The sequence below is a fragment of the Ovis canadensis genome, chromosome 1 (genome assembly GCF_042477335.2).
Source record: "Ovis canadensis isolate MfBH-ARS-UI-01 breed Bighorn chromosome 1, ARS-UI_OviCan_v2, whole genome shotgun sequence".
NCBI classification, from domain to species: Eukaryota; Metazoa; Chordata; class Mammalia; order Artiodactyla; family Bovidae; genus Ovis; species Ovis canadensis.
In genome coordinates this window covers 108,346,948-108,370,170 of record NC_091245.1, presented here as the reverse complement: position 1 = coordinate 108,370,170, position 23,223 = coordinate 108,346,948, and positions in this window count along the sequence as shown.

Below are 23,223 nucleotides of genomic sequence, written 5' to 3'. Positions count from 1 at the left end.
TTATACATGTTTCAATGCCATTCTCCCAAATCATCCCACCCTCGCCCTCTCCCACAGAGTCCCTAAGACTGTTGTATACATCTGTGTCTCTTTTGCTGTCTCACATGCAGGGTTATCATACCATCTTTCTAAATTCCATATATATGCGTTAGTATACTATATTGGTGTTTTTCTTTCTGGCTTAATCCACTTTGTATAATAGGCTCCAGTTTCATCCACCTCATTAGAACTGATTCAAATGTATTCTTCTTAATGGCTGAGTAATACTCCATTGTGCTTATGTACCACAGTTTTCTTATCCACTCGTCTCCTGATGGACATCTAGGTTGCTTCCATGTCCTGACTATTATAAACAGTGCTGTGAAGAATATTGGGGTACACGTGTCTCTTTCAATTCTAGTTTCCTCAGACATTGCTTCTTTAAATGTACAAAAATTAAATGCAGAGTAACAATTAACCGATACGATATTGTAAAGTAAAAACAAATAAAAAAATAAAATCTGAAAAAAATAAAACATAGGTTTTTTGTTTCTTTAGGTAAATATATTCCTAAGCAAAAACAATACCTAGTTGTGGATGTGACTAGTGATAGAAGCAAGATCCGATGCTGTAAAGAGCAATATTGCATAGGAACCTGGAATGCCAGGTCCATGAATCAAGGCAAATTGGAAATGGTCAAACAAGAGATGGCAAGGGTGAACGTCGACATTCTAGGAATCAGCGAACTAAAATGGACTGGAATGGGTGACTTTAACTCAGATGATCATTATATCTACTACTACTGCGGGCAGGAATCCCTCAGAAGAAATGGAGTAGCCATCATGGTCAACAAAAGAGTCTGGAATGCAGTACTTGGATGCAATCTCAAAAATGACAGAATGATCTCAGTTCGTCTCCAAGGCAAACCATTCAATATCACAGTTATCCAAGTCTATGCCCCAACCAGTAATGCTGAAGAAGCTGAAGTTGAATGGTTTTATGAACATCTATAAGACCTTTTAGAACTAACACCCCCAAAAATTGTCCTTTTCATTATAGGGGACTGGAATGCAAAAGTAGGAAGTCAAGAAACACCTAGAGTAACAGGCAAATTTGGCCTTGGAATGCGGAATGAAGCAGGGCAAAGACTAATAGAGTTTTGCCAAGAAAATGCACTGGTCATAGCAAACACCCTCTTCCAACAACACAAGAGAAGACTCTACACATGGACATCACCAGATGGTCAACACTGAAATCAGATTGATTATATTCTTTGCAGCCAAAGATGGAGAAGCTCCATACAGTCAACAAAAATAAGACCAGGAGCTGACTGTGGCTCAGATTATAAACTCCTTATTACCAAATTCAGACTTAAATTGAAGAAAATAGGGGAAACTGCTAGACCATTCAGGTATGACCTAAATCAAATCCCTTATGATTATACAGTGGAAATGAGAAAAGATTTAAGGGCCTAGATTGGATAGATAGAGTGCCTGATGAACTATGGAATGAAGTTTGTGACATTGTGCAGGAGACAGGGATCAAGATCATCCCAATGGAAAAGAAATGCAAAAAAGCAAAATGGCTGTCTGGGGAGGCCTTACAAATAGCTGTGAAGAGAAGAGAGGTGAAAGCAAGGGAGAAAAGGAAGGATATAGGCATCTAAACGCAGAGTTCCAAAGAATAGCAAGAAGAGATAAGAAAACCTTACTCAGCGATCAATGCAAATAAATAGAGGAAAACAACAGATTGGAAAGACTAGAGATTTCTTCAAGAAAATTAGAGATACCAAGGGAATATTTCATGCAAAGATGGGCTCGTAAAAGGACAGAAATGGTATGGACCTAACAGAAGCAGAAGATATTAAGAAGAGGTGGCAAGAATACACAGAAGAACTGCACAAAAAAAATCTTCACAACCCAGAGAGTCATGATGATGTGATCACTAATCTAGAACCAGACATCTTGGAATGTGAAGTCAAGTGGACCTTAGAAAGCATCACTATGAACAAAGCTAGTGGAGGTGATGGAATTCCAGTGGAGCTGTTTCAAATCCTGAAAGATGATGCTGTGAAAGTGCTGCGCTCAATATGCCAGCAAATTTGGAAAACTCGGCAGTGGCCACAGAACTGGAAAAGGTCAGTTTTCATTCCAATTCCAAAGAAAGGCAATGTAAAAAAATGCTCAAACTATCGCAAAATTGCACTCATCTCACACGCTAGTAAAGTAATGCTCAAAGTTCTCCAAGCTAGGCTTCAGCAATACGTGAACCATGAATTCCGTGATGTTCAAGCTGGTTTTAGAAAAGGCAGAGGAATCAGAGATCAAATTGCCAACATCTGCTGGATCCTGGAAAAAGCAAGAGAGGTCCAGAAAAATATCTACTTCTGCTTTATTGACTATGCCAAAGCCTTTGACTGTGTGGATCACAATACACTGTGGAAAATTCTGAAAGAGATGGGAATACCAGACCACCTGACCAGCCTCTTGAGAAACCTCTATGCAGGTCAGGAAGCAACAGTTAGAACTGGACATGGAACAACAGACTGGTTCCAAATAGGAAAAGGAGTACATTAAGGCTGTATATTGTCACCCTGCTTATTTAACTTCTATGCAGAAAACATCATGAGAAACGCTGGGCTGGAAGAAACACAAGCTGGAATCAAGATTGCCGGGAGAAATATCAATCACCTCAGATATGCAGATGACACCACCCTTATGGCAGAAAGTGAAGAGGAACTAAAAAGCCTCTTGATGAAAGTGAAAGAGGAGAGTGAAAAAGTTGGCCTAAAGCTCAACATTCAGAAAACGAAGATCATGGCATCTGGTCCCATCACCCCATGGGAAATAGATGGGGAAACAGTGGAAACAGTGTCAGACTTTATTTTTTGGCCTCCAGAATCACTGCAGATGGTGACTGCAGCCATGAAATTAAAAGACGCTTACTCCTGGGAAGAAAAGTTATGACCAACCTAGATAGCATATTCAAAAGCAGAGACATCACTCTAGTCAAGGCTATGGTTTTTCCTGTGGTCATGTATGGATGTGAGAGTTGGACTGTGAAGAAGGCTGAGTGCCGAAGAATTGATGCTTTTGAACTGTGGTGTTGGAGAAGACTCTTGAGAGTCCCTTGGACTGCAAGGAGATCCAACCAGTCCATTCTGAAGGACATCAGCCCTGGGATTTCTTTGGAAGGAATGATGCTAAATCTGAAACTCCAGTACTTTGGCCACCTCATGTGAAGTGTTGACTCATTGGAAAAGACTGATACTGGGACGGATTGGGGGCAGTAGGAGAAGGGGACGACAGAGGATGAGATGGCTGGATGGCATCACTGACTCGATGGACGTGAGTCTGAGTGAAGTCCGGGAGTTGGTGATGGACAGGGAGGCCTGGCGTGCTACGATTCATGGGGTCGCAAAGAATGGGACACTACTGAGTGACTGAACTGAACTGAAGTATTTTATTATTTCGTTTCAAAGGTGAATGGAATTGTTTGCATAATTTCTCTTTCTGTTTTCTCATTGTTAGTGTATAGGAATGCAAAGGATTTCTCTATGTTGATTTTATATCCTGCAACTTTACTATATTCGTTGATTAGCTCTAGTAATTTTCTGGTGGCGTCTTTAGGGTTTTCTATGTAGAGGATCATGTCATCTGCAAACAGTGAGAGTTTTACTTCTTCTTTTCCAATTTGGATTCCTTTTATTTCTTTTTCTGCTCTGATTGCTGTGGCCAAAACTTCCAAAACTATGTTGGATAGTAGTGGTGAGAGTGGGCACACTTGTCTTGTTCCTGACTTTAGGGGAAATGCTTTCAATTTTTCACCATTGAGGATAATGTTTGCTGTGGGTTTGTCATACATAGCTTTTATTATGTTGAGGTATGTTCCTTCTATTCCTGCTTTCTGGAGCGTTCTTATCATAAATGGATTTTGAATTTTGTCAAAGACTTTCTCTGCATCTATTGAGATAATCATATGGCTTTTATTTTTAAATTTGTTCATGTGGTGAATAACATTGATTGAGTTGTGGATATTGATGAATCCTTGCATCACTGGAATAAAACCCATTTGGTCATGATGTATGACCTTTTTAAATGTTGTTGGATTCTGTTTGCTAGAATTTTGTTAAGGATTTTTGCATGTATGTACATCAGTGATATTGGCTTTCAGTTTTCTTTTCTTGTGGCATCTTTGTCAGGTTCAGTATTAGGGTGATGGTGGCCTCATAGAATGAATTTGGAAATTTACCTTTCTCTGCAGATTTCTGGAAGAGTTGGGTAGGATAGCTGTTCAGTTCAGTTCAGTTCAGTCGCTCAGTCGTGTCTGACTCTTTGCGACCCCATGAATCGCAGCACACCAGGCCTCCCTGTCCATCACCAACTCCCGGACTTCACTCAGACTCACGCCCATCGAGTCAGTGATGTCATCCAGCCATCTCATCCTCTGTCGTCCCCATCTCCTCCTGCTCCCAATCCCTCCCAGCATCAGAGTCTTTTCCAATGAGTCAACTCTTCGCATGAGGTGGCCAAAGTACTGGAGTTTCAGCTTTAGCATCATTCCTTCCAAAGAAATCCCAGGGCTGATGTCCTTCAGAATGGACTGGTTGGATCTCCTTGCAGTCCAAGGGACTCTCAAGAGTCTTCTCCAACACCACAGTTCAAAAGCATCAATTCTTCGGCACTCAGCCTTCTTCACAGTCCAACTCTCACATCCATACATGACCACTGGAAAAACCATAGCCTTGACTAGACAGACCTTAGTTGGCAAAGTAATGTCTCTGCTTTTGAATATGCTATTTAGGTTGGTCATAACCTTTATACTAATGCATATATATGGAATTTAGAAAGATGGTAATGATAACCCTGTATGTGAGATGGCAAAAGAGACACAGATGTACAGAACAGTCTTTTGGACTCTGTGGGAGAGGGCGGGGGTGGGATGATTTGGGAGAATGGCTCTGAAACATGTATATTATCATATGTGAAATGAATCACCAGTGCAGGTTCAATGAATGATACAGGGTGCTCAGGGCTGTGCACTGGGATGACCCAGAGGGATGGTATGGGGAGGACGATGGGAGGGGGTGTTCAGAATGGGGAACACATGTACACCCATGGTGGATTCATGTCAATGTATGACAAAACCAATGCAACATTGTAAAGTAAAAAAAATAAAAATAAATTAAAAATAAAATAAAATATAGTGAATTATAAATTCTGGCTAAAGCTTTGAAGCTTTTATTATTATTCATTTTTGTGTTAATATCCTACCACTTTGTGAACTTGCAATAAATGAAATTTAATAAATTGGAGAGCATTTGTAAAGCAGGACAAGAAGAATTAAAAAATGAGCATTGTAGAAAGGTCTATATAGTTTGATGACATTACTTCTATCTGCAGGAAAATGTAAGCTTTCTAAACTTCTCCAGTTATTTAGCTGGAAAAATAGCTTTGATATTATACTTTCCTCAATAGGCCCTAATGCTAGACATTCCGAAACAAGAAATAAAACAGAGAAGGTCATAAAGTGAAACAAAGGGGACACAGGTGACAGAAACAGGGGGAAGGAACTTGTTAAAAATTTTCATTTGATACTATGGCATTCTCCACTCAGAGAAGGAAAATGACTTTCTCAAGAATACACAGCATCTGGGAAGGAGTAACATTGGTTGCCCCCTTAACCCCAGCCCCTTAAGTACCAAGCAAAATGAATTCTTCCCAGAAGAATTTTGGTAAATTGAAAGAGGCTTCATGAGAAGGAACTTCATCCCTAAATTCCTTTACATTTGAAGACAGGTTGGGGGTTGAAGGAGTGACTGTGTGATAGTGTCAAAATATTTCTCCTTATCATTAGATTATCCTTAGACTCTTTAAACATTTCCTGGACATAAGTTTGGAAGAAGTGGGAAAGGAAGCAACCAATTCACACTACAATTTCTCAGAGACACAGAAGCTGCTGGTGAGGACAGTTCTTGTCCTGTGTGGAACCCTCACCACAGCAGTAATAACATTTACTCAACATGTCCCTGTATCTGGTGGCAGAACATGGAGAAGAAAGGGTCCCTGCCATCATGGGCTCTTGACACAGGCATGGAGACGACAGCACAGAAGTGCAGCTGAGAAGGAATTACTGTAGGTTTCCTAGTGTGATGATGGAGGAAGAGTCAGAAACATGAACAAAGGTCTATGTTAACTGCTAAGTTCTTAACTTTATATTTCTTAGATGAATTTTCACTCTGTCTTGCTTTCAAATGTCCTTCCTGGTTTTAATTTCTTCTTCAGAATCAGATCTTTTATAGATCACAGAGCTTTTGCTGCCTTCTGTCTTTTTCTATGTCTGCTTTCATCTTCCTCACAACTGGGTTCGCCATCTGGGTGGGCTTTCCTGCTGGCTCAGAGGTAAAGAATCTGCCACAGTGTGGGAGACCCGGATTCAATCCCTCAGTCAGGAAGATCCCCTGGAGAAGGGAATGGTTTGCCCACTCCAGTATTCTTGCCTGGAGAATTCCATGAACAGAGGACGCTGGCAGGCTAGTCCATGGGATCAAAAGAGTTGGACACGACTGAGTGACTTACACTTCTATTTTCAGCTTCTGGATGATCCTCCCTGCAGTCTGAGGGTTGAGCCTCCTCTCTCCTTGTTTCCCTCCTTTCCAACAAGTGGGGAGTCTGGCTGAACTGCTGTTTAACCCTCAGCTGGCCAGAAGTCCCTGCCCTGCTAAACCCCTCTAAGTACTTACTTCCCCTTTCTCAGGAGAGGAAAGTTGGAGGATTAGCTGCTCAGATCCTGGTGATGAAACAGCAGTGCTGGAAGGGGAGCCCCTGGGGAGGTGGGGGGGCTGGTGGGAGCTCCTGCAGGGGAGAAGCCCTGGGTTGGGAGAGGGGAGCCCTAGTGCCAGGTGTGGCTCTGCCCTGTGTGACTCAGGACAGGTTCACCTCTTGGGGAATCTCCACCTCTGTGACAGTAGGGGCCTTGAAATATTGCCCCTAACTCCTTCAAGCTCTGATGTTCTGAGATTCATTCCTCCACAAAGACAGGCCTCTCCTGGGGGACTTCATGGCCTCTGCTCTGTCTGTTCATCCTATGCTGTCCTATTCCTGTGTCCTGACAGACGGACAGGTGGCAAGCTTGTTTAGGGCACCTTCAAAGAGAAGACCCTTGGCCATTCTGTGGTCACATTTCAGCCCATCAAGAAGGAAAAGATGCTCCTATTCAAGCCCCCTTTGGGAGTTTAGCCTGTTCTGGTATTTTCTCTGCCTCTGCTCCCTGGAGGGGTCTCGGAACCCAGTGTCCCCACACCTCCCGGTGAAGAACTTAAACTCATCCCTCACAGTGTGTGGAAACTTGGTCTGCAAACCACCCTCAGCTGTGCTTTAGAAATCACTAACTGACAGCCTCAGCCAGAGGTTTGCATTTCCTGTCCGGTTAGCAAAAAATACCACTTCCTTCTCCCTGTTCCCCACACAGTGTAACTGTCCCCACAGTGATCCCCACTTATGTCTTCTATTGGGGAGTAACTCAAACATTTTTTTGTTCATAATACCCAGTGAAAATCCCTCAGGAAGGTGCCACATTGAAGACTGAAATTCAGTCCTTCAGGAGGTCCAAATGCACAGTTTCCGCTCTTAGAATAAAGGCCTGTACTTTGCACTCCAGATTAAGTAGGCACTTATGGTTGGTGTTCTTTGTTTTCCAAAAAAGTCTACATTTAAACATTAGATTAACTCTGAATGTGATGTCAACTGAAGTGTTTAAGAATACTTTTATCTTGCCTATTAATTCATGGAGGAAAGCATAGTACACTACCACCAATTCAAAGGACAAGACAAAGACACACCTATATAGGCCATCAGGAACACTGAAATGATTTTAAATTCAATCCCGTGTGTTCGCATGAGTTTATGGTATTTGTGGCTGCATAAATGAAGGCCCAGGATACTCATCAGTAACAGGGCTTACCTTTGGGAAAAGGCACACTTTGAAATTTTGCTTGAAATGACTCCATAATGCACATAGTTTTTTTTTGATAAACACATTATACTTTTATAATTACAAGTAACCCACCAGAGAAAGGGAAACAACCTAATTCTTCATGAGAAGTAGTCCATAAGCAGAGTCACACGTGGAGTAGTAATTATGCAGGCATTAAATGAGTCACTTCTATGTGTATAGACTGAGTGGGCTCCTGCTTGTGTTGTTGATAGAAAAGAAAGAGCAGAACAGCCCATGAGGAACATTTTTATGTATGTGAAGATAGAGGTATCTCCATGTCTGTACTTATAAACCCACATTAAGTCTGGATGGATGCCTAGGAAGCTGGCAATAGTGCCTGCCTCTGGGAAGGGAACTAGGCAATAGGAGTCAGAGATAGGGAGAGACTCCATTTTCAATCTCTATTTCCCCTCTGTTTTAACCATATGAATGTGTAATCCCTTTACATTTTCAAATTTAAAAAGCCAGTTAGTGTAACTAAAATGCTATCTCCTCTTCCTTGAATGGGGTTCTAATTTGAAACTGCCAGCATGGCTGGCTTGTCCTGAGGCCTATGAGACAGTATTTGATGGAGGTGCTGAAATGACCAAAATCATGTTCAGGGGGCTGGGCTACCTCTTTCCCTGGTGGTGCAAGCATCAGGTAAAATCCAGCTGATTGTGGAAATTCCACAGCTCGTAGGTCCTAATAACAGTAATACAATAATGGGAACTGAACACGTATTGCTGATTTCTTTTATGTATTTTCATACTCAATCCTCACTAGAGCCTCCTGAATGCTTTCAGTTATTTTCCAGTTGTTCATATGTGGAAACTCAAAGCTTAGACAATATAGGAACTTGCTAAATATCACTCTCAGGAAAGGGTGGATCTAGAACACAACACAGGTAAGTTTCACTCTAGAGCTAACACCTCAGGGGTTTGCAGGCCTCAAAGGGCCAACCTGTGAACCCTGGGTTCCACACTTCCTAAGGGTTCTGTATAACTTCCTAGGGTTGCCATAACAACATGCCAAATACTAGATGACTTAAAAACAACAGAACTTACTGTCTCACAATTCTATTAACTAGGAGTCTAAAGCAAGGATTTGTCAGAGTCAGGCTCCCTCTGAAACCTGTAATGATGTATTAATCAGCTTGGGCCTCCATAATAAGATAACATAGACTGAGTGGGTGTTAATCAGCAGAAATTTATTTCCTCACACTTCTGGTAGCTGAGAAGTCCCAGATCAAGGTGCCAGTTGAATCAGTTTCTGGGAAGAGCTCTCTCCCTGGCTGTAGACTGCCACCTTCTGGCTCTATTCTCACATGGCCTGTGGAGGGGGAGGGGAGAGAAAGGGAGAAGGGAGAGAGGAGCTCTCTGATATATCTTCTTACAAGGACACTAATCAGGTCAGGGCCCTTCTCTTAAGACCTCATTTAACCTGCTTGCTTCTTAAGAGGCCCCATCTCCAAACATAGCTACCTAGTGGGTAAGACTTCACATAAGAATGGAGAAGGGCACACATTCAGTCAATAACAACAGCGATCCTTCTGGCCTCCTTCTAGCTTCTAGTGTTGGCTGGCAATTGTGTTCCTTGACTTCTAGGTGCATCTCTTCAATCCTCTGTCTTCACATGGTGTTCTCTCTCTGTCTCTTTACATCCTCCTCACTCTGCATGTCAGTGCTGTGTCCAGTTTCCCTTTTTTGTAAAGACACCAATCACATCATCTTGGGGCCCACCCTAACTACCTCCTCTTAACTAGGTATGCACATACCTTATTTCCACTTAAAATGACATAATTAGGTACTAAGGGCTAGGGTGTCAACATGTCTTTTCTGGGGGAAACAACTTGATCCAGGAAGTTCTTATCTCATCCTCAATAGCACACCCTCCTACTGGAGGACACTGGTAATTATATATACAACCTCATACACACTGTAGGGAATCCTGCTGGAGACTACGTTTGTCTTTTTTCCTTCTTCTTCTTATTCTTTATTAATTAATGTTGAAAGATACATCTTTTAAAAAAAAAACACACACACACACAAAAATCACTTTGCAAAACATCACCAATTTTAAATCCTTCACATCTCTCCCCTGGTGATAAAAAGATAACATAGGAAGGTCCAAGAAGGAATTCGGAACCAGACCTTAGGGTTTTGAGACACTTAGAAGTGAAGAGCATTGAGAGCCTGTTGGGGAAGGGCATTAGGTATCAGGTGTATCTGGAAGTTCATTGATATGCAAGACAAAGTAGCCTAAAGTTCAGAGTCTGTGAGACAGATCCCACTGAAGTGGCCAAATGTGACCTAAAAGGGGCGTCTCTCCCACAGACACTGAGATTTCAGAGTATTTGGGGCCAAGACTGCCATTTAGATGAGACCCTAGAAAATGAGTGGTCTTTTCTCCATAGCTTCAACCACCATGGCCAAGACCCTCCTTTCAGGGATATTATGACCCTTGTGTGGTCCTTAAGTCTCTCTTGTGATCTCCATAAGGAAGATTTAAAGAAGGTCCTGAGCAAGCTCAACTCACTTGTGATGCCTGCCCTCCCTCTGCCTGAATCCTGACATCAAGGCACCTCTACCCCATAATGAGGGTTTCAGAGCCCAGTGACATTGTCATCCAGCAACAACTGTCACTTTACATGCTGCTGCCTCACCCTAACCTCTGTCCCGTCACCTCTACCTTAGGGAAGTCCCAAGAAATGTGCATGGCATCTGCTTTGGGATCCAGGTCACTTTGTTGGGGGGCCCTTCTCATAGGGTGGATTTAGGGAGGAGGAGAGAACCCCCGGTGTGTTGCAAACATATACTGTAATGTGCTCTCACTCATCACAAAAGAGAAACAGAGGAAATTATGTGCCTTCTATTCCAGTGAGAAGATCTAAAACGAGGAACGTCTTCTTACCCATGAAGCCACCCTCCTCTACTCCCAGCCAGCACATCCCACTAGGGCAGATTCCTGGATTAGATTCCTCCCAACTGAGAAAATAAGATCCCCAAATACTCAAGGTCCTGTGGGCATAAAAGGGACTGCGGTTTTGGAGCTTAGAGAATATACTTCTGCTACCTCCTGACAATTGAGCCCAATGACTCAACTGGGCTTGATGACCATGAGATTTTCTGCAGACTTGTTTAGAGGGACCTGGTGGCACCGTCCCATCCAGCTTTCCTCAGTTGACCTTCTATGTGTTGTGTTGGGGAATCCTTCATGCCTGCAAGGTGTGTGCTCTGCAGGACAACATGGTGTCTGCACCAGACCTGTGCCTACCCTGGGGTATTAGAGGAGTGTCAGGAAGGAAGGAAAAGACCAAGAAGAACTGGGTATGAGACAGACAGGAGGCTGATTAGTGAAGACCTATTACTCCCTCAGACATCCTAAGGAGGAAAGGACGTTACACTGACAACTGCCCACACTGATAAAAGTTTTGAAGGCCTATGGCTCTGGGTTTAAGCAGGAGCTGAGGGCCCTAGTCCTGTGAGGTGACCTGAAGAGACTGGACTGAGGTCTGAGCCCAGAGGACATGCCTAGTTAAGCAAGTTAGTGATTCAGTCAGTTCACTCACTCAGTCGTGTCTGACTCTGCGACCCCATGAATCGCAGCATGCCAGGCCTCCCTGTCCATCACCATCTCCAGGAGTTCATTCAGATTCACGGTCATCGAGTCAGTGATGCCATCCAGCCATCTCATCCTCGGTCGTCCCCTTCTCCTCCTGCCCCCAATCCCTCCCAGCACCAGAGTCTTTTCCAATGAGTCAACTCTTCACATGAGGTGGCCAAAGTACTGGAGTTTCAGCTTTAGCATCATTCCTTCCAAAGAAATCCCAGGGCTGATGTCCTTCAGAATGGACTGGTTGGATCTCCTTGCAGTCCAAGGGACTCTCAAGAGTCTTCTCCAACACCACAGTTCAAAAGCATCAATTCTTTGGCCCTCAGCCTTCTTCACAGTCCAACTCTCACATCCATACATGACCACAGGAAAAACCATAGCCTTGACTAGATGGACCTTAGTCGGCAAAATTATGTCTCTGCTTTTGAATATACTTTCTATGTTGGTCATAACTTTTCTTCCAAGGAGTAAGTGTCTTTTAATTTCATGGCTGCAGTCACCATCTGCAGTGATTTTGGAGCCCAAAAAAATAAAGTCTGACACTGTTTCCACTGTTTCCCCATCTATTTCCCATGAAGTGATGGGACCGGATGCCATGATCTTCGTTTTCTGAATGTTGAGCTTTAAGCTAACTTTTTCGCTTTCCTCTTTCACTTTCATCAAGAGGCTTTTTAGCTCCTCTTCACTTTTTGCCATAAGGGTGGTGTCATCTGCATATCAGAGGTTATTGATATTTCTCCGGCAATCTTGATTCCAGCTTGTGTTTCTTCCAGCCCAGCGTTTGTCATGATGTACTCTGCATAGAAGTTAAATAAGCAGGGTGACAATATACAGCCTTGATTTACTCCTTTTCCTATTTGGAACTAGTCTGTTGTTCCATGTCCAGTTCTAACTGTTGCTTTCTGACCTGCATACAGATTTCTCAAGAGGCAGGTTAGGTGGTCTGGTATTCCCATCTCTTTCAGAGTTTTCCACAGTTTATTGTGATCCACACAGTCAAAGGTTTTGGCATAGCCAATAAAGCGGAAATAGATATTTTTCTGGACCTCTCTTGCTTTTTCCAGGATCCAGCAGATGTTGGCAATTTGATCTCTGGTTCCTCTGCCTTTTCGAAAACCAGCTTGAACATCAGGGAGTTCACGGTTCACATATTGCTGAAGCCTAGCTTGGAGAACTTTGAGCATTACTTTACTAGCATGTGAGATGAGTGCAATTGTGTGGTAGTTTGAGCATTCTTTGGCATTGCCTTTCTTTGGGATTGGAATGTAAACTGACCTTTTCCAGTCCTGTGGCCATTGCTGAGCTTTCCAAATTTGCTGGGATATTGAGTGCAGCACTTTCACAGTGTCATCTTTCAGAATTTGGAATTCCATCGCCTCCACTAGCTTTGTTCATAGTGATGCTTCCTAAGGCCCACTTGACTTCACATTCCAAGATGTCTGGCTCTAGATTAGTGATCACATCATCATGATTATCCGGGTCATGAAGATCTTTTTCGTACAGTTCTTCCATGTATTCTTGCCACCTCTTCTTAGTATCTTCTGCTTCTGTAGGTCCAGACCATTTCTGTCCTTTATTGAGCCCATCTTTGCATGAAATGTTCCCTTGGTATCTCTAATTTTCTTGAAGAGATCTCTAGTCTTTCCCATTCTGTTCTTTTCCTCTATTTCTTTGCATTGATCGCTGAAGAAGGCTTTCTTATCTCTTCTTGCTATTCTTTGGCACTCTGCATTCAGATGCCTATATCTTCCCTTTTCTCCTTTGCTTTTTGCCTCTCTTCTTTTCACAGCTATTTGTAAGGCCTCGCCAGACAGCCATTTTGCTTTTTTGCATTTCTTTTCCATGGGATGGTCTTGATCCCTGTCTCCTGTACAATGTCACAAACCTCATTCCATAGTTCATCCGACACTCTATCTATCAGATCTAGTCCCTTAAATCTATTTCTCACTTCCACTGCAAAATGAATATAAAGAGATATCTGAAACACTGGTGCCTATCAACACTGTCATGACTGATTCTCTGCTTTCAGTGAGACTCAGGTATGGGAATAAGTACAGCAGAGGAAGGCAGAAGAATTTACCAGACTGGAGAGAGGACTGGATTCCTGGAGGGCAATTACCAAGCCAGGAGGATCCTGACCTTCTAAAAGAACCAAATTGCTCTTCCTTTAGGATAAGGTAGCACTTCCCCTGGTCCTGCTTTTTTCTACCCTGGTTTCCAGAAAGGACAAAGGCTATCAGTGCCTTGAAGCAGGTTTCTGCAGTAGGAGTATGAGTTCAGGAGATGCTGGTCCTAAGGGAAATGTGGCCTCTTGTCACAGCTCTGCATGAAAGTGACTGAGCAAGGCCCACTTCAGTCTCTCCAGGACTGAATAGGGATATGCTGTCTTGGTGGCAGGGACAGCAAAACTCACTAAAGGGTCACTAGACTAGAACTCAACATTCAAAAAACAAAGATCATGGCATCCGGTCCCATGATTTCATGGCAAATAGATGGGGGAAAATGGAAGCAGTGACAGATTTTACTTTTGTGGGCTCCAAAATCATTGCAGATGGTAACTGCAGCCATAAATTAAAAGATACATGCTCCTTGGAAAAGAAGCTATGACAAACCAGACAGCATATTAAAAAGCAGAGACATTTTTTTACCAACAAAGAAATGTATCATCAAAGTTATGGCTTTACCAGTAGTCATGTACAGATGTGACAGTTGGGCTGTAAAGAAGACTAAGTACCAAAGAACTGATGGCTTAGAATTGTGGTACTGGAGAAGACTCTTGTCCAAGAAGTCCCTTGGACAGCAAAGAGATCAAACCAGTCAATCCTAAAGGATATCTATCCTGAAGTTCCAATATTCTGGCCACCTGATGCAAAAAACCAACCTATTGGAAAAGACCCTAATGCTGGGAAAGATTGAGGGCAGGAGGAGAAGGGAGGGACAGAGAATGAGATGGCATCACTGACTCAATGGGCATGAGTTTGAGCAAACTCCAGGAGATAGTGAAGGTCAGGGAAGCCTGGCATGCCGCAGCCCATGTGGTTGCAGAGTTGGACATGACTTAGCAACTGAACAAAAACAAGAACCAAAATAGGATATCAGACATTGTTTCAAATTCATTGTACTAGCCTGCCTACCTAGAATCAAAGGTGTATACTATATAAATTTATTTAAAAGATGGGTTGTATCTTTTTCTCCTTTATTGTTACTAAGCAAAAAGTTGCATGTCCTGTTTCCATTGCCCTAGGTGTCTACAACACTGGAGCCAGGAGTTCTGGAGCACGCGGTTCTGAAGTTCAGGATTCTGGATTTGTTCCTTTACAGGGGACCCGAGGAGGTTCTGTGTTGATTCATGTGATCAAGGAGCAAGAAGCTGAACCATAGGAGGTCTCATGGGGCTTTGCCCCTGAGTCAAACTACAGAGACCTGCTGCAAGTCTGCCATGGGGCAAACACTTCCACCATGTACTTCCAGCACAAGTACCAACAGAGGATCTATGTGCCCAATGCGATGTCCCTGAGGATTGGGAACCTGACCCAAGAGGACAGTGGGCAATATTGAAACAGGCTCAAGCCAGCTTCCAGGGAGGAATAGATCTTACCCAGGTTTTCCACCTCACTGTTATGGTAAGTGACACCTCCTCACCCCATCCCATGGCTTCCCTCCTTTGTGGTAGAAGTGTCACATATGCACAAATTTTCAGGATTATTTCCAGACACCAGCCTTCAGACTCTATTTTCTCCTTTGAAATTAGGGTAAGTGGATTTATTGCAAATGATAAACATAGTTGTGATCCACACTAGGGATAAAGCCACCTCAGTATTTTGGAAGAGGAGAATGGAAATTTGGGGAAATGATATTGCCATAGCAATTATTGTTCTTTATAGGCCTAGATTTACTTAAATGTGTGCATTAGTTGTCTATTGCTGCTATCATTTAGAAGCTTATCACACATGCATTTATCATCTTACTGGGCTGTAGATCACAACTCAGACACTGGGTCTCACTGGGCCACAGACAAGATTTTGACAGGGCTGTGTTGTTTTGCAGAGGTTCCAGAAGATTCAACTTGTATTTTCCACCTTCTAGTGGTTGCTTACATTACTTGCCTCATGACCACCTTCCAACACCTTCAATGCCTGCAATAATGGGACCAATTCTTCTCACATTCTTATCCCTCTGACTCCTCCGCTTCTTCCTTCTTCCACATTTAAGGACCCTTTTCTTTAAACTGGTCATTACACTAGGCCCATCCAGGTAGTCAACAATCTTCTTATTTTAAAGTCAGCTTATTAGCAGCCTCAATTCCATCTGCTACCTTAATTCCACTTTGCCATGTAACCTAACATAGTCACAGGTTCTGAAGATTGCACATGGGCGTATTTGAGGTCAGTTATTCTCCTACCGCAGTTCTGAAATCTAAGTGTAGTCAGTGCCTTCTCTCCTGTTACTCAGCACCAGTATCACTCACAAAGAGTCTACAAATCCAGCCCTAGAAGCTTCGGTAGATGGAGGAGAAAGATTACACGGCAACATTTCCAAAGAACCTCACTTAGCCAATACCTATTTCCCTGAAATCTCTGCCTGAATAGAAAGTATCTGCTGTGAGACAGTGGCTCTTTAAGCTTTAGGCCCCGATGTGATTTCTGTGGCAAACTTATCAGTGTGTCAATTCTCAAGTTCAGCGGCATGTTCCAACCAGACTCAGAGTCATCATCCTAGTTGCTACCACTGCGCCTCCAGCAACTGTGTGTCCCCTACTGGGAGCACAGGGCCTTTCTCTGGGCTCCCAGCACTGGACAGTGTCCTTCTTCTCTAGAGGCTATGCAATCCCAGGCCCTGTCTCAGCAGGAGAAGAGGACAAGACCCTGATCTAGGAATGACCCTTGTGTTCCAGACTTCCTCCCTTCCAGGAGAAACCTCATTTTCTCAGAAATAATGGGTCTCATGGAGGTGAGACCCAGGCTTTATTTTCTTATTGGAAAATTTTAAGGGTCTTCAGTCTAGTGAAACCACATAGGGCTTAACTCAGTGGCTCTCTCTTTATTGTCAACTGCTATATATTAAATATTGGGCAAATTGTGTTTTATCTGTAAAACATATCACTTAAGGGATTGTGGCATAGTTTCAATGAGATAATAGATGAGAATATGCATAGTGGAATATTTTCCAATCATGTGAGCGCCATTCTTTTATCCATCTTCTCCCAGATCCTGTGCCCCTTCCACAGATCATGCTCAAGTCTGCATCCATCACACCAGACTGGTGCAATGCCACTCTGGAGTGCACAGCCTCAGCGGACACAGAGGATCTGAAGGTGACCTGGGAGAGCAAGGGCCTGCTCAGGGAGCTGGAGCAGAAAGTAACATGGGGACCACCCTCCAACTCCTAGACTCTGTCTGTGAGCCTGCTCCTAAGCCAGCCCAGTGTCAACTTGACCTGTGTGGTCAGCAACCAGGTGGACCAGAAAACTGCCACCTTAGACCTTGGAGAAGTACGTGCCCGTGGTGAGTGTACCTTCCAGAGGGGACGGGTACCCTGAGAGCTCAGGTAACACTGAGTCCTTGATGTTCAGGGCTTTTCTCCCCATTGTTTTAATAGCAATGCCTTTTATCTGGTTATTTCTTACAATAGTCTGGGACACACATTCAAGTTATTTTTGCTGCTAAATGTCTTCACTTTCCTGCCCTCCTCTAAATCCCTGGTCCCTGCAAGGCCAGATCGTAGCCTTACAATACCCTTCGCCACTCCCATTCATTGTTCATGCATGGTCTTCAGAAAAGTAAATCATTTTGGATCATTTCTCTCTGCTCTTCACTGAGTCCACCCTCCAGGATTCCTCATAGGATTCAGGGGTCAGATGGGCCTCTGTCCATGTGTATGGTCCCACACATTTCACCGTGAATTTCTTGCTTATAGTTCATAGAATGTGCCCTGGTATTTCAACTCTGGATATGCTGTTTCTCTATCATTAGTCCTTCTTCATTCTGTGTCTTTGATAGCTGTCTTATTTTTTATGAGGATTTTCCACAATGACTGCAGACTTGCGATCGTGTGAACATGCATACACACGTGGCCCTAACCTAACAAGGGGCCCAAAATTCATTTAGTATTTTATATGTTGTCTTGAAATTTTAATAACTTTTTATCAACTTTTCTGATTGTTTTTGCACAGAGCCCTGCACTGGTTTAGCCATCCTGCCCTCCAGCATCACCTCCTTTAAGGAGCTTTCCTTAGTCACCCCCACAAGGGTAGTAATGTTTTGTTTATGCATTTCTCTCCTCCATAGACAAGAATATCTTGAGAGTGACGTTTTGTCCTCCTTTTAATTCTTGGACAAAAAACAACTTCTGGCCAATCTTTACTTGCAATCAGTGTTTTATTAAATCAGTGAATGACCTGATAACTGTGTGTAGTCTCACCCTCTTTCTACTATCCTCTACATATGAGCTGGTGGAGAGACCTGAATGTTAGCCTCAATGTGTGTTACTCTCTAGACACAGGCTGAAAGGTCAGATAAATTTCAACACTCAGTATGACCAGCAAGAGCCCTCTGAACACCCTTCCCACAGCTCCTCCCTACTCTATCCCCCTGCCTTCCCTAGTTGTGTGCGGGAACCTCCCAGGGCCTCCCCTTCTGAAACAGTCATTTTCTGATCAAGGTGCGCCTCCTACCTGGAATGCAATGCCCACCCAGCTGTACCTGGAAACTCCTATTCCTTCCTAAAGTCTCGTTGTGCATTACTTTTTCTGAGAGGGCCTCCCCAAAGTCCTGTGTATAAGATGTAAACCTCGATTGCACTGCAGTCCCTCTGGCTGGCAGACCTTGGTATTTTCTCGGTTCTCCCCTCTAGATGACCATGTCGTGTTCATTTCAGTATTCCTGGAACCAAACAGGAGCTCAGGACCTGGTTGATTAAATGAACCTGCCATGCTCCTCCTTCTTCAGCTTCTGAACCAGCACCCTTAGACCTATCCACCTGCTTTTTCTCTATCTCCCCTTGGCAACAGATATCTCATGTTCTCTCTTGTCTTAACATTCCTCACTCTGTGTGAGGGAAACAGGTCCACATGCAGAGACCAGTGCTGCCCCCCTGTGAGGCATCCTAGGTGCTGTCGTGGCTATGCTGTTGATCCTCGGAGGCGGACTGTACCTTAGGAAGACATGTGGTAAGAAAAAGAATAAGGAGACTGGAATGTGGAGACAAGTTGCCGTTCTCCCCGCTGCTCCAGATCCCTGCCCTCCCCGACTGGACTCAGAGTCCCTCTCTTTTGCATCTTGATATGCAAGGAATCCCTCTGCAGAGGGAATGGCAGGTATCACCCTGGCCCTGGAGTTCATAGTGATGGATGAGGAGTCAGGCTCCACTCTGTGTATGGCTCATTCAGGTCTCAGGACTGAGGGAGGACTAGAAGGACCATGCTGGTGGCATATACTATTTAGAGCCAAGTCAGTAGGATTCTAGAGAGGGCATGGGCAAGATGACTGCTGGGAGCAGAGGCAAGACTGGGATATCCGAGATCCCTCACTGACTTTGCCTGGATTTGTCCAACTAATCACTGCTGCTTCTGCACCCTCTTGCCTCTTTAACTCTTTTCCCACAATGCACTGTTGACTAAGAAAATGTATTAGTAGGACAGTGAAATGCTGGGTTTTTTAGAGGGAATTAGTAAGCAGTGCATGTCAATGGGAGTTGGTTCCATGTGAGTCCCTCTGGGCTTATGTATCCCTCAGCTGACTCAGGAACCCTGTTTCTTGCATCACGAGGGTTTTGCTGAACAATGTCTGGAGGAAAAGGAATCTTTTTCTAGTGTCTTCGGTGAGGTCCATACCCAAGCCATGTCATGAAGATAATTTAATTGGAGGAAGCAGGAGAATCAACAAGCCTGGTACATTTTTGCTGTGAACCTGACCGCTTAGATACCTGCCTCTTCCAGCTCTGCTCCAGTTCCAGATGCCCTTGGTCTGCTCTACCTTGACCCTCATGGCTTCAGCTCTTGGGGCACTGGTGGTCCTATTACTTCCTCTCCAAAATACCCTCCCTCTAAGGATTCTCACCCCTGCCGGACAAGAATTCTTCCTGTCATGGACTCTGCTCCTAATCCCTCTCCTGCTGAAGCTTCTTGAAGAGGAAATCCCTGACTATGCTCATGTTAATCCCCACAGCCTCAGCTCTGGGGCTGGAATGGGTCTTTCTGAGAACATGAGACCAGGCAGGGACTGTGTAGAAGTCCTAATCATGCCACAGAGAAAAGAGCCAGAATTGGTCCTGGATGCTGAGTTGGGGATCCATGGGGGCAGCATTAATGGATGGGAGCCCCCAAGCCCCAGGTTCCTTTGTACCGTCGATAGGGCCAAGAATCTGTGTTGGGCTATGTGTGTGCACGTGTCTGTGTATTGGGAAGAGTGTCTATTTCAATCATAAACATCACTACTTATTTGACATCTCCATTTGGATGTCTAGCATGTCTAAACTTGAACTCCCTTAACATGCTTCCCATACATGCAGTCTTCCCATTTAATAAATGTTATTTCTCTCTTTCTTTTTCTTTTCCTTACCAAACATTGATGTCATCCTTGGTTTATTCTTTTTTTCTCATATACCATGCTCTCTCAGAAAATATTTATATATTTTACATATATATGTTATATTATATATTTAATATATATAATGCTGGAGAAGTCTCTTGAGAGCCCCTTAAACAGCAAGGAGATCAAACTGGTCAATCCTAAAGGAAATCAACCCTGACTATTGGAAGGACTGATGCTGAAGCTCTAATACTTCACTATGTGATGCAAAGAGCCAACTCACTGGAAAAGACCCTGATGCTGGGAAACACTGAGGACAGGAGGAGAAGGGGGCGACAAAGGATGAGATGGTTGGATGGCATCACTGCCTCAATGGACATGAATTTCGGAAAACCCTGAGAGATAGTAAAGGACAGAGAAGCTGGGCATGCTGCATTCCATAGGGTGACAAGAGTTGGATGACTTAATAGCCAAACAATTATATTATATATGTATGTATATGTATACATACACACACACACATACACATAATCCTATCACCACTTCCCTGATTCAATATGACCATCATCTCTCATCTGACAATTATAATAGCCTCACTGTCTCTTTGTTTCTATTCTTGTCTCCCTCGGGTCCATTTACAAATGTGTGTCCAGAGAAATAATTTCAAATAGGCATGCTTACATGCTACGTTGCTTCAGTCTTGTCTGACTCTTTGTGACCCTGTGGACTGTAGCCCATTAGGCTCCTCTGTCCAAGGGATTCTCCAGACAAGAATACTGGAATGGGTAACCTTACCCTCCTCCAGGGGATCTTCCTGAACCAGGGATTGAACCAGTCTCTTTACATCTCCTGCATTGGCAGGTGGGTTCTTTATCTCTAGCACCACCTGGGAAGCCCTCCTTTCAAATATAAATTGTATTAAATCATTCTAGCTCAGTACTCCTCCATCACTTCCACCTTCTCTGAGGGACCCGGCACCATCTGACCTCACCTCCCATGCTCCCTTCTTTCCTTAGTGCATTTTGTACACTGGCTTTTTGCTATGCCTTCAATAAAACAGGCAGGCTCATGCCTCAGAGTCTTTACTTTTCCATGGAATTCACTTCTTCCATGAATCTGTGTGTGTCATTCCCTCACTTTCTTTGGGGCTTTGCACATATTTTCTCTTCCCCTCTGCCCTATTTAATAATGCAGCCTTCTTCTGGCGTCCTCCTCACTCTTCCTTGCTCTATTTTATCCATAGCACTCAACACAAGGTTAGAGGCAGAGTACATTCACTCCGGGCTGTTCTTTGAAGACAAACACGTGAATCAGGTCTCAACAAGTAACCTGGAAATGCTAGTATTCTGATGTCTTCATTATTCCCAGGAAATTGCAACACTGAGAAGTTAATGCACTTTCCCTGGATCAGGTAGCCAATACGTGGGCAGAGATGTAATCCAAAGTTGGAATCAGATTCAGATGTCACTTATCTTGACCACTAATTAAACTGACTTATAATGTATAATCTATCTACAAGATACTATTTAATTCAAGAAATATTAAAGCTCATTTTTATATATTTAAATTGGAAGGTGTGCATGAAATATTAAAGATTTTATAATTAGAGTAATGTGCAGTATTACTCTACAATTATAGATATAAAGGTATATATATTTATATGTATTGTTGTGTTATAAAGAATATCTAAATGTTGATGTGTCAAGCAGTCAGCAGTGGTTATCTTTCGGGGTATGTCTCTTTCTTTATATTATCAGATTTTTATAACTGTTACCAGACAAACCATCAACTATCAAAAGTTTTGAGCAGAGCAGTGACATGATTAGAGTTCTGTTTCCGACAGATAAAACTACATTTACATCAGTACCAGGCTTATAATCTTGGAATCTAAAGTACTTTTTTCTCAGACTCTACATTTACTTTTTATTGTGCTCAATATCAGTATCTTTATTGAAAGATTGTTCAAAGTAATTTCTAGTATTTTTATTGAAATCAGCCTAAATATCTCTAGATCTGTCTAGACAATACAGGAAAAGTGAAAATTTGGCTTAAACTAGAAAATTGTTCACAATCACCAATCGAACTTGCAAAAATAAAGATGCGTGGACCCTTTGAGCACACTTGACATCATATGTCCACATTTCCATAGTTTCCTGGATCACATGCAAACTTTTATTGTCTCTGTGTCTTCCCACAACTAATATTGGCATCAGATTTCCTGGGGTGGAAAGCCCTACACACCACACCCCAATCTCCAAGGGGAAAAGTATCCCAGGAGTCTAACACATTCACTTCGCTGAGCACTCTCTGCATCCCAACAGACTTCTCCAAGATCTCAGGTGACAGTTTTCTATTCCATCTGATTACTGATCACACAGGTGAGGTTGGAGTCAGGATAAGTCAGAGGCCAGCTCACAGGGAGAGTCCAGGAGGGGGCTGGCCCCCGTTTTACTTTCTGCTCCAATTACCTGGGGAAGCACTTGCTCACCCAGGTCACCTTCAGGTCCTCCGTGACCCCTGTGGCCCTGCACTCCAGGGTAGTTTTGCACCAGCCTGGTGTAATGGATGGTTAGTTGGCCAAGATTTGGAGACAAATAGAGTTTTATAGTGCATTTGTAGAGCATGCTACTCATCCATTATGTAGTTTCTGAGAAGCCAGGTGGGATGAAACTGCATTTCACAGCCAAAAAATTGAAGCTTCAAGAGGTATAATTGCTTGCTAAAATCAAATAATAAGAAAGTGATATGAAATCTCTTTTTTTAAGAGAATGAAAGCCAGCCCGAATCTCTCAGCTCCTTCCACCATCCATATCCCCTGCCTGTACCACAAAGCTTAATTCACACCAAGTGTCCTTCACATACATCATCAAATCCTTCACAAGCCCTATAACCCTTGGAGGGTATAATCAAATCTCTTTTCTTTAATATAAATTTATTTATTTTAATTGGAGGTTAATTACTTTACAATATTGTATTGGTTTTGCCATACATCAGCATGAATCCACCACAGGCGTACACGTGTTCCCCATCCTGAACCCCCCTTCCTCCTCCCTCCCCATACCATCCCTCTGAGTTGTCTCAGTGCACCAGCCCCAAGCATCCAGTATTATGCATCAAACCTGGACTG